Source organism: Megalops cyprinoides, chromosome 21 (assembly GCF_013368585.1).
Source record: "Megalops cyprinoides isolate fMegCyp1 chromosome 21, fMegCyp1.pri, whole genome shotgun sequence".
Classification (NCBI taxonomy): Eukaryota; Metazoa; Chordata; class Actinopteri; order Elopiformes; family Megalopidae; genus Megalops; species Megalops cyprinoides.
Genome location: NC_050603.1, coordinates 23668332 through 23687530, shown reverse-complemented (window position 1 = coordinate 23687530; position 19199 = coordinate 23668332). Strand labels below are relative to the sequence as shown.

The window sequence follows — 19199 nt, the reverse complement described above, 5'->3', positions numbered from 1 at the left end:
CACTCTTACCTTTGTGGAACGCTGCGCTCCGCTCAGAATTAAGTCCGTGGCCCTGGGGGGAATTGCGCGAAGTAAACAGCCTCTACCGCTGACACTAATAACTCTCTCTGCTCTGAACCAGTTGAGGCTGCCCCAGCTTGCCATATGACACTGACAGTGCACGACCGCTCGTGTCACAAACAAATGCACCCTTAATGCTCGTAGGAGCGCGCAGAGCCCACCCCCCCCGCGCTGATCCGCTGCGCAATGCTGTTTCGTTGTGAGCTTACTGGGGAAGTTCGCTCACTTCTCCTCCGCAGCGTTGTTTCTGCCGCTAAAAGTGTCGGATGACAAACAATCCTCGCAAGAACAAAATAGACCCCACCAGCAGGAAGGGCATAATGATCTGGTGATTTTAATCTTCCTGTAACCGCATTTTTTTTTCCTTTTTTTGTTAGAAATAAAAACTTTTAATTCAACCACTTTAATATAACGTGTCGTTCTGAAAATGAGACTGAAAAGTAGCGGAACATTTCTGGTTGCAACGGGAACCATGGAAAACGTTTTCTGCGTGTGAAACGTCACAGGTTCGGTGTTCTTGGTACAGATCCCAATGTGCAAGTTTCCCATTGAACAAGTAAGGACCTGGACGAACACGCTGACAGCACAGTACATCTCCACACTTACATAATCTAACTGAATCGAATTTGCGGTGGATCTGTAACAACAAAGAGCAATTACACAAATATATTGAACGTAAGAGTCTAGGCACTCGTTTTCTCATGAAATTTGTTACATGGTTGCTATTTTTTTCTGTTGCAACAGACCCCTTTTCCCTCTTAAAGTTGACAAAAACTTCAGAAAAAGAACCATCAGCATAAAAACAACTGTAGTGGAGAAAAAACATTTTTCTCATGAGAAAAATGAAGGATATTAATCTTCAGTATAGAAACTTATTTTTCAAGCGCACTTCTTAGGCGGTTGTGAAGAAGATGCTTTTCAGGAGTGCTACCGCCAGCCCGCTAACTGGTTTCATATAATTGCAAATCTTAAAAGATTTTTCTTAAAAGAAACCAGTTAGCGGGCTGGCGGGAGCACTCCTGAAAAGCATCTTCTTCACAGCCGCCTAACATGACACCACGGGCAGGGCGAAATAGCTATCGTAGATCATATCATAATGGAAACGAAAGCAGTTAAATTAGTCAGTTTAAGATCTATTTATATGGCTTAATGGAAACTGATGACATTATACAATGAATAATGGAAACAGATGACATCAAGTATCTTTAAGACGTCCATGTTATTGCCCTTGCTCTGAGCTGTTCTCGACGTAATTAATTTCAGAGACGCTCTAAAACGATCCTGCCGAGCAGACATATGCACTGTAAGCCATGGCACATGACGTCAGGGGAGCAGGCTATTCTAAAACTGTCAATAAGATTAAAATGAGTTAAAGGCTCTTTTTCTGTACCAAAATTTAACTTCGTTTTCCCCCTGTCATCTTGGGTTTGGAAATCGTACTGCTTCCATTACATACTAAGGTCTTTGCTGAAATGACACAACTGATTTTCTGATTTTGTTAGTTAAAGTAGCAAACTGAGCAATATGAGTTTAAAATGCAAGGCGACACATATATTTCACAAATGCACTCTAATTTACCTAATTACCAGGACTTAAACTGAGAAAACACCACATAGATACACACATGCCCAAAAGTAGCCGGAGATAACAGTGTATGGGACCTGCTGATGGTTTGCTAATCCAGAGATCCTGGAAAGTGAACCTTTCATTCTGTTGCAAGTCTGTAAATACAAACTTCATACTGGCCAACAAATGCATGAGCTTCAATCATAACTCACTGGAGTTTGACTAGTGCTGTTTATCAGGCATCAAAATGCTTTAGAGAGCCACATGACCTCAGGTACCATGGTTATAAGGCAACACATTTGCCCCTGAGCTGCAGGGCAGCCATTTCACACCAGAACACTGATACCTGCGTCACCTACATTCAACCCATTAGCTTAATTAGCCAATTAAGATGGGCATTACAAGATGGATTAGACGCAGACTTGAAATTTCAACACAACGCACTGCATCTGCTCTCTGTAAAAAGGACACATCCACTAGCACGGTTTCCATTACAGAACAGGCACACTGGCATTGACCTGGACCAGAGAGTGGTCAGCTTGCTCCTCTACATCAGCAACAAGGATTTTTCCTCAAAGCCTCCCATACACGCTTAAATTGTGAGCTTTTATTTGCAGCACAATAGCATCCTTGAGCCACCGCACACTAACCTCTTATAGCGTGGGACTGTGACGTTCTTCCTGCGATACCAGCCACACTTCACAAACACTGGGGCTGTTGTGCTTACAGGCCCGCGGGCCCGTTTCTCCTTAGTTTCCATTAGGTTTCCCTCATACAAACATGGGCAAACATTCAAACGGCAGTGTGCCATGACACCAGCATGTCGCCCTGATCTGTTACAATGTGCTTCGCTTCCAGATTTGAATGAGGCTCAGAGGCATTAGCTGTTTGCTGCTGTTTGACCTGTTCCCTCCTGGAAATGAACTCTGTCTATGTTTGATGTGAAAATGCAGCAGGAGGGAAAGATCAACAAAGTTTTTAGATTGATACAAATTACAAAGGGCAATACTGTCACAGCTGATTGATGCTATACTTCAGAGGAGTGGGAACAATTTCATAAAGAAAACTTCTGAGTGATGCACAAATGAATATACTGCAAGAAGAGATGAACAGCGGTAGACTATCACACAAGAGCCTCCGGAGACGGTCCTCAGAAGTACTGGCTCTGCCTTTAAAGCAGGGTGTTAATTGGTAGAGCATGTACTGAGTGGTCTCTAGGGCACAGGGGACATGATTGATCACAGAGAGATAAGCGTGTTTTGCACCCCAACAGATTAGTAAACAACTTCAGATGGACTAGCAATGGTACTGACATGCTACCGGCACCTAACCTCTAAGTTAGTGCTTAAGAAAATCAGCAGCATATTCTGATCGGTCTTTTTTTTCATTTTGTTTTCATATTCTTGAACTACATGCAGTTTGCCATTTAGGTTGATGTTCAGACAGCTCACTCAAGTGTCAGGCCTTATTCTGAATGAGGCTTGACTAAAAGGGTACTCGTTTGTGAGCGGTATTACAGTTAAAGTAGACTTTGCTCATTTTAGAGGTCTCTGTTTCCTATTGCAAGGTGCATTCACGTACAGTTTGTTATTTTATCAAATACCGTAATGTCTTTCTTTTGTCAACCACATATATACAAACATACAAAGAAAGGGCAATTTTGATTATCATACAGTCAGTTAAATCCTTTATGGCTGAGTATCCATGTTAAATGTTCACAGATAGGTTGGTATTTAAATGATGTGATATTTATTTTGAAAATACTCAATTTGATGTGGTCAAAGATTATGTCATTCATTCTCTCTCTCTTAAGTATCCATAACCCTGTATGTGATCTACAGCCTGATATTGCTGTGGGACTCTGGCAATAGAATTGTTGCTGGACAGCTACACCTTTTTGGGCTTGTATGGTGTTGTAGTGGAAAGGCCCTGTAAGTACAGGAGCAGACAGCCATGGCCCTTTCTATATCTCCCTTTCAGCTCACGCATGGCAACCTGCAGAGGGACATGACAGTTTCCGAGGGCCCCTGTAGCACCCTCGTGTGTTTATCTGGCAGGAGCCTGGTCTTTACACTTTCTGAAAAGTTTGACGGAGACCGCACGATCAAATTGTACCCCATTCCCCAAAGTGCAATTAAGTAACTTCTCCCCACGGGCACGGGTAAACACAAGCTCGGGCTGACGGTTTCTGAGAGGCTGTGAGCTTCGGGGAACCTGCGCGTGACAGCGGTTTGTGGAGGGCCGGGGAGAGGAGAGGGCGTTGTAGCGTTGAGTTTGAGACAGGGGAGGGAGACGGACAGCTTTCTGGGGGGATCTCTCGAGGCCCACTAGAACATGGGGGTGGACAGCGCTGTTGGGTACCTCGTTATAAGACAAGGAAATTCGAGACCAGAACACCCTGGGGTGGGGGGTGTGTGTGTGTGTGTGTGTGTGTGTGTGTGTGGGGGGGGGGGTGATGGGGGTGGGGGAGCTGCTGCCTCGCCACGCTAGAGCTCTCTGTCACATGGACCCCCGTGGGACACAACGCGCCTGATGGGTATTTAAAGAGATTTATTTCTGAGCATCAACAGTCATGGTCACGTTGTGGGGGAGAGAGACAGAGAAAACAGGGGGCTTGCTCACTCCTCCAAACTTTGGAAATTAAGAGGTGTGAGGTGTCATCAAATAAGCCTGCATTGCCATCCACTCATACCAAGTAGCCTAAACTGCGCTGAGGGGCAGTATCTAAAAGGAGAAGCCAAAGGACATGACCTGTAAATACAGAAGGGCTGTGGCACTCAGGAGTGATGCTCATATTTGAGGGTGCTGCTGGACCTGCGTGTGTCAGGTCGAGGGGTCTGTGCTGGACAGCTCAGACAGAATTGTTTTGACACAGCCCTCTTAAACCCCTTCACCACAAAAAGAGCAAAGGGATGTGACTCTCTCTCGCACCTGCTTTCTATATTTACCAGTACCAGCTGCTTTCTCGCACATTTAGCCTGGCTTCAAATGAACAGGGTCCAAGATAATAAGCAGACCCACTGTGTCTGGGGGGGGGCTTGTTTTGAAACCCGAGTACCCTTGATAAAGGAGGACACCCAGGCTGAGGGCTATTTCGACAGGCATTTATTAAATACATTGATTCCATGGGGACTTAATTTAAGGGCCTGGAAACGCACCATGTAAATTCAGTTGGAAAATGAACCCAACAAGGCAACCAGCTATAACTCTCATAAGAACATGGTGTGCCACATCTCAAAAGCTACCAGGCAAAGCAGAGCAACATCTCAGTGGCTTTGAATGCACCATTAAGAGGATGTTCCACAAAAGGAATACAGACATCAATCAAGACATTACATGTTCATTATGATATACCACGGGTTGCTCGACACCAATGTACTGGAGAGCAGACAATGCATTGTTCAAATTCCATGAAAGTGGTGGCGAGCATGATGGCACTGGTAGATGCCCTCATTTCTTATTTAAAAAAAAAAAAACAGCATGGAGACATATAAGGTTGTCTTCCATCAGAGAGGCTGTTTATTCACAGTTTGACGAGTGGCAGTAACAATGAGTGACAAGACCTTTTCATGGCGGCTTGGAGGGGCGTCAAGCAGCTAGAAGGTCAGGCTGGCGGAAGTGTAAGGCTGGGGTATGGCGGGACGATCCGTCCCGGGGGGCAGGGGTGGGGGGGACATGGCCTTGCGGAGGAGTTACGCAACGCCTGAACGTGGTTTTTCGGGTGACGGATGGCGTCGAGTCATTCTGATATGTGTGAAAAGGCCAGGGTCCCCAGACAGGCCCAGAGGTGGGAATGCCAGCGCAACAGGAATTCCTGAAGGGACACGGCAGCTGAGCACCCCCCCCCCATTCCTTCTGCTGTGCACACACACACACACACACACACACACACATACACACCACTGTGTGGCAAGTGATTGTCTCCCCCTGGTCCTTACGGCTGGGAGAATGCAGTTTATTTACCACATGCCTTTCGCAAAGGCCACAGGGTCCGCTTGGCGAATGGGCAATATTCATGTACGCAGTGGTCTTTGTGCCAAACATGCCTTTTTGACATAGCTGGTTATGTTATACCCCAAATAAGAGCCCTTAAGATAACACAAATTCTCTTTCGCCATCTTGAGTTGGCTGGGAAGTTACTGGATTGATTAAAACTTACATAACCTGACCTTTGAACAGAACCTTTCTGAAGCACCATACCCCAAATGCCACCAGACAAACAAGCCACCTGCTGCTTCGCCTCCTGCTTCTTGTGTGTGGAAGACTCTGGATGCATGATTAGTCATGACTGCTCGAGAGACACTGTAAACACTCAACTTCTTTAAGTTTGAAAACAAAACAAAACACATTTCACAAATGCTCAAGGGGGAAAAAATGCCACTTCAAACATTACTGCAGCAGTAGAACATACTCGTTGATTAGCTGAAGGTTGGAGACAAACAATATGAATGGCTGCTTGTAAAATGAGAGCTGCACAGGAAGATTGCCCTGTTCAACCTTAACTAAGATCGACCACAGACAAAAAGAAACTTTACCTCCAGAAATATTTGCAAGCAGATATGCCATGTGTTTAATTTTTTTTGAAACACTTTACAGCTATACCCAATAAAACCATTGATTTGATACAGCATTGTACATTCAGTGGATCAAGGGCCCATCTGAATCTGACCAATCAGAGTGCTTCTCCATACTCTGATCTGAAGCACATCACTACAGGATTGTGATTATGCAGACAACCAGGAGCTACAGGATGAGACCAAGCAATCAAATCCTAAATGAACCTTTTAAAATGTAAACAGCTTTGGTCCCATTGAAGCTGAATACTAAATGGTCCGCCCGGTCCAGCCACCAGTCAAGAGATGGCTTGAATGTCATCAAAATGTTTTACATGATAAATTAGAGTAATTCAACATTGGGGCCTCCACTTTGTTTGGACAAGCCATGAGAGACAAAAGAGCAGGACCACCACCCCCCCCCCCCCCACCACCACCACCACCGATTTAAACCTTATGTGTACGGTTGATTTCAACTGCACCTCAAGTAACTATCTATATTACATCTTTTTAAATGAGATCAATTTTCAGTATGGGCTCACAAAGCTCCAGGCTGTTGGTTCTTTCCCTTTCCATTTCCCTGTATTGAGTGCTCACCCCCAGCATTGCTATAGACCTCTCTGTTGCATCTGATATTTTCCTTCAAAAGCAAATGGCAACACAAATTCTGCTTGCCCTCAGAACAGACAGAATGAGTTCATCTTTTCTGCCCACAACAGCCATGACATTACTCTAATCACTGCCGCTGCCCTGAGGTCATCCCTGCGCCTTTTCCTTCTGTGTAAAGATGATGAAATCTTCACTAACATGGACAATTTCCTCCATCTTAGAAAGTTATTTACTGTGTACATATGTATGTATGAGGACTCTGCATTTGAATATTTGATAAACCATGAATTAGCATGAATTAGTTTTGTCACAAATTTCACCTCTTGCAGTTTTTGGAAGCATGAAAATGTGAGTCTGTGCAGCCATCGGATGATTGGATATTGAGGCAATTGGCCGCACCACTCAACTGGGAAGACCAAGCTGGTATAAATGAGAAGACCAGAGCAAGGGCTGATAAGGGATGTCTGTACCTTGGATTAGAATCATTTTGGTTCTTTTTAAAATGATTTTCACAGGTGCCAGTTCACCTATTTTGAACCTCTTATTTATTTACTGGGGGAAACTGTATAGTAGCTCATAGCCAAAGACCTCAGTGGATGTCTCCTCAGGGTATTCAAAGAAAATACCATTACTGACTGCACCCAAATGCACCAGTGGCAGCACCCTGACCTCCTACAGTGTTTCAGATGCCAGTCTGTACCACACATATTTCCTATGATCACCAATGTGGCTGGAGTTGAGACCACAGGGACACGATTCACTGCCCAAACAGGGCTTCCCTTCAGGGGAACTCCGTGGAAAAACATGGACGGAATCACGTGCTGTTTTGTTTGTTTTGGTTTTTTTTTCTCTTTCTAGCGGAATTGACTCTCGTAGCAAACTCGAGCCAGAGGGGCACGGCTGGTTAATCGGGCTGAACTGGAAGGAACCCCGCAGGCTCCACTGATTTTGCCATGTAGAGGAAACAGGAGCCAGGCTGTTGCGCCTGCGCTATGAGGTTTTGACAGCTCTGAAGCTGCCGCCGCACTGGAGTGCAAATATAGAAATGTCAGGATGAAAAGACCACCAGCAGAAGGCACTTTCATATTGATGGCCCCCTGCTTCATTTCCTGTAGATTATGCAGAATGTTTATAAAGGAAATGGTCCTACTCACCTCCCCCACTCTGTGAGGTCTGACAACATTTCCTATGTCTCAGGGACAGCTCAGGAGAGTCCTAGTAAAATGTATAAAAAGTTCTATAAAACTGTACAATATTTCTATTAAGTATATGTTCTATAAAAATGTACAATATTTAGGCGTTTTCCTGTTGTGGAGTAATATGATAATTAATTCCGCTGCAATGCTGTCCCTCTAATTTTGCACAACCTACTTCCAACCAGCTTCTGCTTTAACTTCTGTGTTTAATTTGGGAGGCCCTCTTTGCCAGCTTGAAAGGGAACGTCCTCCCAGACCGAGCAGAGTTGAGTGCAAATGGTAAAACAGTCTGGAGTATTCATCTCACTGTGTTCCAAACAGCCAGCGCACTGCACAGAGTCTCACAGGATATCTGTGCTGTGTCCCCATCCCCACATCCTGCTATTTATACCACTCCACCAAACCACTGCAAGAGACTAGTCCACAATATTTTACCAGAGATTTCCAAAACACACTGAGAATGTACTGAATAATTTACGGTACGGCATTTTTTTTTTCCTTAAACATCTTAAATTTATTTCAACAAAGCAATACATATGTTAAACACACTTTTACAGCAACAGGGCATTAGTGTGCCATTGTAGGAAGATGAGTTGCACAAATGCTGTGGGGCTCACCCATGATAAAGGCATCTGCTAAACAAGGAAATTAATCAATATGTAAATGACAGTAGTAGGCCTATGCAATAAAATACTAGAATCGGTATGTGATGAATGATCCCTACTATTCACTTGTATTTTCAACAGAGGCCTGGTCTGCAGTTGATGCCTGTCGGCTGTTCCTTGTGATGAATCATTTATTTGAACTCACTCCTGTGAATCAACCACCCTCCAATTTGAAAGTAACACTGTTTAAACAGGAAAAAAAACATTTACCAAAATAACGATATTTAACCAATTAAACAGAGCCCATTCAACAGCTATAAACTCAAACGCCACCTGGAGCACGCTCCCAGCAGAAATGAAGGATAATGGATCCACTGAACATCCAAGCAGAGATTTTTGCCTGCGATACATGGCTGAGCAATTATCCTATACACTGCGCATACATACACACACAGACACATACATACACACAGACACACACACACACACACACACACACACACAGACACAGACACAAAATAACTGCAGGTTGACGATCTGTCAGAAATCACTGGGGATGAAATCAGTGGCTAACACTTGACTTGACCCAGGCTTCAATTTCTCTCTCTCTCTCTCTCACACACATGCACACACGCACACACACACATACGGATAACATATTTCCTTCTCCCACATGAGACCCATGCATATTTTGGTGTATTTTTCCTGTCATCCCCACTTCCTTCTGATTGTGCTTCCTGTCTTGAATGACCGGCTGCTGTAATTTAACCCTTTACTTCCTGCCTCAGCATAGGCTACTTCAGCAGTCTGCAAAGGATTGAGCACACATCCGGCACAACTTCCACATAGCCAGCCACATGTCCCTGCCACACAGGCAGGAGGCCACCGCGACCAAAAACCTCCATACTTACATTGGATGTTGGGTTCTCCCTTTATAAATAACCTGCATTTATCCAAGCCCTTAAAACAAAGAGGAGGTTGAGGGCTGACCTGAAGGGTTCAAACCTTCAGAGCCCCTTCTGGACCTTGGCCAAGTGCATCTCCAAATAGCGGAATGCTATCGCATCTAATTTCAGTAGTGTTATTTCAGTCTGCTAGCTGTTCATATGACAGCTGTAATGATTATCTAATGAAAGCTTAACTTTTTCATGCAAATTGCACTACAACTAAACAGTTCAGTGGACGAAAACTGATTTAGTAAAAAAGTTGCACAGATTTTGAATGGTATTGGTCAGATGAGCAATCTCCAGTGTGAACAGAGTGCGGTGTTTGAATAAAATGTTTTGTAGGTTTAAATAGGAAAATAGGACAAACAATAAATAAAAATGATATAAAAATGTTTTATATGGTACTAATCAGTTTTAAACTGGAATCCAATTTATGCCAAAACAGCACAGGTGCAACTGTCAGGAAGCCTGACCAGTTAAGAAGTACAAGGACGCCTACTCTATGGCATCCATGGTGCGCCACTGCTTCCAGCTGTACTTCATTAATGGCCACCTTTAAAGAGTAAATGCTTATCCCATAACCCAGCAGACATGGGAGTTTAAAGATCAATGTATAGAAACTCATAAAATCATTTTCATATCAGCCTTTAAACACATACTAACTCTGGAGCATGCAAATCACTCTCAGCCTTATTGCAGTTAATATACACAAATTACACAATATAGTGGTGGAATAAACAAACAAATGAAAGGAAAGAATGCAAGCTGACATCACTAGAAGTGTAAATGATCCAGGGATTTGTTCCAAATTGGCACTGAACCAAAGAAATTGTGGAAAATGGGCCTTGCGGGACTGCCCTGTAGAGGTTTGTGAGGAAATCGCGAATGCTGCATTTTTGCAGCAGACTGCAGCTGGCCTGCATTACCCTCTTTCATTTCTTTTGAGTTTCACCAATATGCTGCACAGACATGTGATTTAATAAACCACACTCTTAAAACCTCAATTAAAATCTCAAGGAAGTACTCCACAGCATACTGCTCTGTCATTGCAGGACTCTGACTTCTAAGGGCTCTGTGCCTGCTAAATCAGTTATTATACGTGTGCATCATGCAGGCACACCCAAGGCACTTTTAAAGAGCAGGGAGGCTCAAAGCACTGACAGTACTGGAGGGCAATGGGCCAGGGACAGAGGGAAATGGGGTCATGTTTCTCAATCTTATGGTCAATGTTTCCATTCGAACACCCTGAAAGGTCAGGTATCAAAATGCCACTGACCTTTCTGCGTAACCCCAGGTTCTGCTTGCTAGTGTGCTAGTGTAGTGTGACTGCAAAAGGCATCCAACTCACAGTACTGTTAATGATATGTGAGGTTTCCAAGATTATCTTAGGAAAAATCGTGGCTGCTTTTAAACTTTGACCACTGGGATTAAATGCAGTTTTGATGACCCCGAGACGTCATGTGTACTCCAGTTAAAATCCATGATAGGCCCCAATACTTCACCCCTGACCTTGGACAGGCAAGGTCACGCCCCGCCGGATGAGTCCAGCCCCCTCCTCCTACACCACACAATGGATCACCACCCTCTTGCTGGGTCACCTCTGAGAACAGAGACCCGGCACAGCAGCAGGAAGGGCCCTGCGCTGGCAAACAGGAAGTGACCTCACTGGCTGCTTGGCCACCCTCATCTCCTCCTGACACATGCAGAAGCTTTTGAAGTCTGAGAGTTATCGGCCATAAATGTTTGTTATGATTAAATTACATCATTAATCTACTTTATCTCCCCCTTTTGGATGGTGTCTCACGTTGCTAACATCTAATCTATTATCCATTTATACAGCAGCACCATCAGCCATCAAGCCCTTGAGGGTAGATCCCTGTTTCATCAGCTGTGTTCAACCTATTCCAAGTTCTCCAACAACTACTCCAGAGTGCAGGCAAACAGAGGTAGCATTTCAGTTTAATTTGCAGTCTCTCAATGACACAAGCTGGTAATTGGTGAGCCTATCAGCCTGTGTCTGTTAGTCAAAGTCTGAAATCCTGCTGACTACCTGCACTAACAATTATCTTGACAGCAACACCTAGAAGGTGTGACCATTTTCAGTAGCTGTTCATTTACAGCAGTGAGTCTCCCAAATGGTGACTTCACCTGCTTTCTTATAATTACCCACATTACACTCCACACAAAAAGCCACAAATTACACCTTCAACATGACATTGTGGTTACCCTATCACTGGGACCATAAACCTATACATAGCATTTTAACTGGGTGAGGCTGAGAAGCAAAGCACCTTCTTATACACTTCAGGTAGAGGGCCATCAGGTGTGGTAACTGCAGACAAATGACTAACTTGGATTTAGAGGGAAAACAGGCTAGTCATCACTGACTGCCAGTAAACTGCCAGTAAAAACAATAAAATGAAATGAAAGAATTAAACTGTTGTCCCACAGACTTGTGCTTGCCACACGATTATTCCTATAGTGCACCACTGGACATCGGGCTGGACTTTATATTTTAAACATATAATACAAACTAGAAAGGAAATTTTATGAAAAACTAAGTTGTCTTGAAATGTAGCATGGTAGTAGCTACTAGCTACAAAATTTGCTGGAGAGATGGTCTGGATCTGTGGCTGCTGTAGCAGGCGCATTGTGACAGTTGCATGTATTAGATTCAGATTGTGAATGTTCTATCCCCATTAGTCAATGGGAAATTTCTTTTGTGTAAAATCATAAATATCCCAAAAAATATTTTAGGTATTGACACAAAAAGCATGAGCAATGCAATTCCATAACTAGCTGAGGGTGTAAGTGAAGCTAAAAAAACTGTTTGCGGAGTTACTGACAGAAATTCAAATGCAAGAAGAAGGAAAAGAGAGAGAAGAAAAATAAATATAAATACGTTTTCTGCCTTAATGTACCATACGACTCCCATATTGTACCACCAGATGCTGGGCTGCATTTTATATTCTCAGACACGTATGGAAAGAGTCAAAATGCTAGGCCTTTGAGGCAGCAGGCTATTAAATTAGACAAACCATTTCTCTTTCTTCCAGTTCCCCGAATTCCACCACAGGACAGCACATGGTAGTGTCATGCAGTTTTACCACAGTGCCGTTACTTTGAGGGTTCCAGAGGCATGGTAACTATCCATTTAGAGGAAAGTCACTCTAAAATTGTGGAATAAAAGCCAATGAACCCTGGACAAAGGATCCCCCCTCAATCCCAAAATCACCCACACGGGTGTGCCCGAACCCGAAACCATTACAGCCCCACACACGAGGTATGGCGTTAGGCAAACAGATGAGGGTGAGGTAGTGTCCAGAGTTTACCGCGGGATTAAGACGCAAAGTGAGACCGGCGTCCTGTGGTCCTAACCACAAAATTGGACACCCACAGCAGAGCCCTGTGCACTTCTCTCCACAGCCAAAACACAAGAGTGAGGTGGTCCATCCAGCCCATAAGATAACCAAAGTCATCACACCCGTCAGCGAGGAATCCCCCACTCTTGAGCATGCTTTGAACACTTTGGAGTGGGTCCCACGCCTCCCCTTCCAGCTAAACTCAAGTTCAGAGATCCTGTGTCGAGTCCACCTGCTCTCTGTCACTCAAACACCTGCAGGAATGCCTCGGAGCTGGCCGCAATGAACGCATGCTGACGCACATTCAGGCCGGGGGTCAGGTGCGGCCTGGGCATGTCTGCAAGCCTGCACTGGTCCTCTTGCAGCAGCTGACGCCTGTTTGCAGGAACCAGCCTTCCCGGTACACCGCGTTTCAGCCCACGGGGGACCTGTAATGATCGGTTTCCTTCTTCGTGACGTGAGCCGTTCCTTACGCATGTTCATTATGGTGGCGTCAATAAAACGCAAGAGACATTACCTGTTGGGCCCGCTTACTGAGGCCTTCCACTCTGAACACACACCTGACCAAGACAACCCTATAATAGGCAATGGCAATGAACCCCCTGTCAACTGCGCTGGTCTCCGGGATTCAATGTTGGGCCAAACATGTGCGGCATTCTCGCGCTCCTGTGATAGCCATACACGCTGGCATCCGTGCACACTTGCCCCTCTTCCCCCCATCAGGGCTCCAGGGGGCATTCCAAATCAGTACACCAGTATACGATTTCTGGACACAGCAGCTGCAACAGGCTGGTCCATAAATGCCGTTTTCTGGGGGCGAGGGTGCTTGCTTGGATTTCACCTCTCTCTAAATCAAAACATCCGAGGGAGAGGAAAAGGTAACCAGGCCTTTGCTGCACCATTAGGTAGAAGTGACAATAGATTCATAACTGTATCATTGTGTTTTGGATCTCCCACACCCATTTAAGAAAAGAGATCTAATACTAATTGTTGACTTATTTATCAGAGGATCATCTAAATCAACCAAAAATTTTCAAATGCTTGAGAGGTTTGAATTCAGGATGATATATTCTGGTCTCTCCTTGATGCATGAAGGACACTGAATCTTCAAAATAAAAAAAGAGAGAAAAACAATCACATGCAAGAAAAATAGTTTTTTTCTCAAGAAAACAACACACAGAAAAATTCATCCTAGACCACTGACTGACAAATCCCAAAACTTGTGCTTCTGGACCACCATCATCCACTGATACAAACCCTGCTTAAGCTTTCTCAGCAGCAACATCTAAAAATAAAGCAGGAAGTATTCAGATGCAGAATTAATGTAGAGAATTTCAAATGTGCATGCAATATGCCAAGGCAAATTCTCTTGGTGCCATAGTTCACTGAACTAAATCTGAACTTTTAACGAGTAATGAGTAAAACCACTTGATTATGAAAGAGATGAGAAAATGAAGAAGGTGTAAACAGGTGAAGCATCTGGCGTGACCTCTTGTGACCCCTACCGGCCTTAGCTGACATCCCGCAACAGCGGTTGCCTCTCCTCAGAGAGCAAAGCTGCAGGCTTAACTGGCACTAAAAAACCTCCTCAAAAAAAGGAAAAAACCCCAGAAAGATTTGTTTGTTTTCCTGACATTGCTCTGAGTTCATTATTATTTCTCTCTCTCTCTCTCTCTTTTTTTGTGCTGTGGCAATATTCCCACCACACTCATAAGTCAAAGAGCGTCAGGACTTGGCGGGAACCCCCACAGGAAGCGTTTCCCCTCATTGTGTCTCCGCTCGGCCTGGGGATCTCCTGAGGCCGGGCCCCCTTCGTCCAGCGCGTCTCTGTAAGCCTGCTCCCCCGACCCCAAGGATGACGGGTCACGGATGATGCCAAGTGCCCCGGAACCGCCCCTGAGGGTCTCCTGTCTCCTTTAAAATAGTTGTTTGTCCATGTTGGCTTATATTCCATGCACAAGCTAATATGCGTGAGAGAGAAGAATGTGGGGTCAAATATATTTATGTAATTGACGGAGAGTTGATGCAACATAATCCCCTACGGAAGCTTCTCTTGAAACTTCTGACGTCATTGGAGAAAATGGTTGGGGAAACACACTTGGTTCATTTGTGTAAAAAGAGGGTCATTCCGGCTGGACCCTGTCAGGTTCGAGTGAAAGTTGCCATACAAATCCTTTGCACTTCAAAATGATTAACTATTTTTTGCAAAGGTATCCTTTAAACCTCAACCATCAGATCAGCACCTGACACAGACACAACCTCAGTGACAATGTAAAGCTCTTTATAGCAGCAACTTTCAAAAACATGAACATCCATATTTGAAAAATACATAATTTTCTTTTTGGTAGAATGTTCTACAGATTATTGTTGCTGCACAACATCACTTTACTGTGAGATCTTTTAGCTACTATTAGAGATTTGACCCACTGGTGGATAGGGCAGATGGCAAAGTGTCATTCATGAAAATGCAACCAATACCATGAGATACTAATGAGGGGACTAATTTGAAACAGAACAACCCATTTCATTTTTTAAGTGATAGTTTAGTCACACATGTGTTCTTAGTGAATTGAATGGTCATGTATTATTTTGTATTACTTATATTGAATGGTTTAAAACTAGCATTACTGCTATATGTGAATATATGGAAAAGTATTACTTGCATGAGAGTAGTAATATTAATATTTACTACTGTGCTGCTGTTGGTGGTCCAAACATTAAACTGAAATATGACCTTAAATTTGAATGTCAACATTTATGTACACATTAGTATACAAACACATATTCATAAATACATTGAGATCAACTCAAATCGGTTCATATCCATAAAATCAAGTTACAGACATACAATTGCAAGTACATTCCCTTGCTATGAATGGAATGATATGAGATTCTTCTGTAAGGACTCAGCAACTGACAGCACAAATAACAATAGCATAAACGAAAATGGGCACATAATGGGATATATATATATATATAATATATATATTAATATTAAGCTACACAATCCTCCAAATGTAAATTAGGCAAACATGATTTGTGTCCAAAAGACGCATTCAAATGTCTGCACTGCACTACGAATGTCTAAATAATAATGCAATGAAATGCGTTTTTCAATACGCCCAATGAAAAATGGAGATGTACGGCACACTGTTACAACATAGTTAATCTATTAAGTTTGTGTACACAACTGTCTGACATTACTGCTTAGATTTTTCGTCAACGATTCCAAGTAAAACCATTTCTATTATTATGGTCATTTATCAAAGAATGCATGTACGTCAACAACAGCCAGAGTTATAAAATGGCAAAAGATTTAAGCTTACCCTGTGGACAACCCATGGAGACGACCATAACCATGTGCCCCTCACCAATTCTGCAATGAAAGGAAGAAGGGGAAAAATAAGCAAAATCCTGTTTTTATTTTTGGGAAATCCGCGAATATGCAGCTGGGAGCTCTCACACTGGCGCGCTAACGTCAAAGGCTTTCCTGCTCAAGACCCGCAGCTTGACCTAAAATCTTTCAGAGCAAGAAGAGAAAAAAAGGAAAAAAAGGAAACCTCAACCACTTTCAACACAAGAGACAGAATCTCCATCTCTCACATTTGCGTGCATACACACTCACACACATTCACACACACATACTCCTGCGCTTGTCTGTAATTAAGACCAGACCTCACCGTCGGATGCTAGCCAGTCCAAATGAGACAGGGCTCTCCTCAATCGTTCAGATAAAGCACTGCTTTATAAAACGATTTGCTTCCTGCTTCTGTGTGTGTGTGTGTGTGCGTGCGTGTGTGTGTTTATGCGCGCGTATGTGTATGTGTGTGCGTGCGTGTGTGTGTGTATGTGTGTGAATGTGTGTATGTGTGTGAGTGTGTATGTGTGTGTGTGTGAGAGAGAGAGAGAGAGTGTTGTGTGCAGCATTGAGCTCACAAGTGCTATGATGTCTGTGTTCAATTAGTGACCCAAAATGCCAGCCTGAAAGAACAGGGGAGGCCAGATCCTCTGGGAGGCCAAACAGGGCCATTCGTTTGGCTTCCATACAAATCTGAAAGCTTCACTAGTTATTTTTCAAACTTTTTTATCGGGTTTTGGGCAACGTGCCAGGATCTGGAGCAATCTGCGATAGTCTGGGAAGGGTCTTTTAAAGAGAGGAGATTTAGTGCTGAGTTTTACTCGGACCAACTGCACTGTTTCTGCACTGAACCCGGGTCAGCGGGGACTACCACAGGGTAATGGGCCCGACACTGTCCATGTAAACTGTCTCTTTTAGCTCTTCTGACAGGTACAGTTCACTGAGCAGGTCTGACAAGACGCCTGAAAACACCCACATGCAGCGCAAATTACACCGCATGTTAAAAAAAGGAACGACAAAACAAAACAGAAAAAAAAAAACATTGTTTCATTAAATCCCCGATCTGCGTCAGAGCTGCATAGGGCAACCAATCACGGTTCTCATTCCTCGAATGGATTAATTAGCACAATTTTATTATAAACACTACTCAAGATGCAAGTTACAAAATCACCTATAAAATCTAATGGTTTTAAACTTTGACAAAAGAAAGCTTTACTCTGGAGGAAAAAGGCAACATGAAAAAAGCAAACAGCTTGAAGGGAAACAGTGGACAATGCCAAAATGAGGAGACCTCCTGGGCCAGTAGTTTGAAGCTCTGAAACCAGCAACTGCTTGGGGAAATCTGTTCTGTAAGCGTGTGTGTGTGTGTGTGTGCGCATGCGGGCATGCGTGCGTGTGTTGTTTCTGTTTGTCTCCATTTCCGGCCCGGGGCGGTTTCGGAAGGGTTCCGCTGCCTCTGCTGGCGCTCTGTAAGTGGTCGCCCCACTCCCTTCCTCCTCCACCCGCTTTTGGCCTCGATCGGTGCCGAGCGCAGGACTCCACCAGACCCCCCTCGCTCACATTTTCCCAATAAGAGGGGAGTGGCCGGCTCTCTGGGGAGGAAGCTGCCCCCGTGCCCCCGCAGCGGCCGCTGACGTCAGGGCCTGCTCCTTGCTGACACCGCTCGCGCGTTACCTGCGGCTCGGACTGCGGCCCATACGCCACGCAGCCGGAGGGGGAAACCCAGCCCTCGGTGCCATTTCCTGCGCAGCTGATTAGAGACCGCGACCCTGCGGGACCCCCACCCCACCCCGGGCCCATGGTCATAATATAGAGGTGGGGAACACTGCGACCCTCTGCCTGATCAAACAGGGCCACTGACGCAGTGGTTCCCAATCAACTACAATAACACAACAGCAAACATGCACCCCCCCCCCAGGAGCAAGCTGTTCACAGACTACACTGATTTAGCATCGGGTGCACTATGGAGCTTGACAGGTATTAAGGCATTAGAGACCCACGAAACATTCACTGTAATCTCTGAAACTGAGACAAACTTTCAGCCCCCAAAAAAAGAATGCTGTAAAGCAGGGGTGGGGGGCTTCTAACCTCCGGGCCGTATGCGGCCCGCAAGACAGTTTGATCCGGCCCACAAGGCAATTCATAAATACAAAAAAGCAACACAGAAATACTAATAAAATTACTTTTTTCCTCCGATAAAAGAAAAAAACATAAAATAGTAGAGTCAGGTGTCTGGATGGTCCCTTCCGACTGTATGCCTGTCCGGGTCACGGTCAGGGTGAACACAACACGCACATAGCGGTTACAAAGATTTTAAGATCTCTGGCGGTTAGGTGTCATCACTGACACGCATGATAGTGACTGTCAAGAAAAGTAGATGTGCACTTTCCAAGAGAAATGGACAAACGATTATTTTTTTGTTGAAGTTGTTAAAAGGCAAGCCAGTGTGCCTAGTTTGTGGGGACGCGTTCGCAGTGATGAAAAAGGCCAATCTTGAGCTTCATTACAGCTCGAAACATGCTAAACTGGATGAGTTGCAAGGACAAATGCGCTTGGATGAAGTTAACACTCTTCGGCAGAGTTTGGGTGCCCAACAAGCAGCTTTCACAAGACCGCATTCTGACAAAGACAATGTTATGCAGGCAAGTTTTGTGGTGAGCGAGCTAATAGCTAAGAAGCTGAAACCTCATTCAGAAGGAGAATCCGTGAAAGAGTGCCTTGTTGCCGCTGCGGAGCTGCTAGCACCGGACAAAGTAAAATTGTTCCAAAGTGTCAGTTTGTCTCGAAGAACCATCACAGAGCGGATTACTGATATGGCACAAGATATTGAAAAAAACACTGCAAGGCAACTGCAAGAAATTTCCAGTTTTTCTCTCTGGCCTGCGATGAAACAAGACATAACAAATACCACCCAACTAGCCATTTTTGTGTGGGATTACTGCT

At 44.3% G+C, this 19199-nt stretch overlaps 1 protein-coding gene across 2 annotated transcripts in view; it reads right to left on the bottom strand.

Annotated features, from left to right (window-relative positions):
- Nucleotides 1-19199, bottom strand: part of LOC118796498 (protein tyrosine phosphatase type IVA 3) — a 50089-nt gene that overhangs the window by 10091 nt on the left and 20799 nt on the right. Inside the window, exon 2 of one of the 2 annotated variants that reach the window (XM_036555413.1) lies at nucleotides 16225-16274. The gene's annotated coding sequence lies outside the window, so the exon portion shown is untranslated. Of the gene's footprint in view, nucleotides 1-9; nucleotides 272-16224; nucleotides 16275-19199 lie in introns of those variants that run through there. The other variant, XM_036555411.1, reaches the window with a different exon arrangement.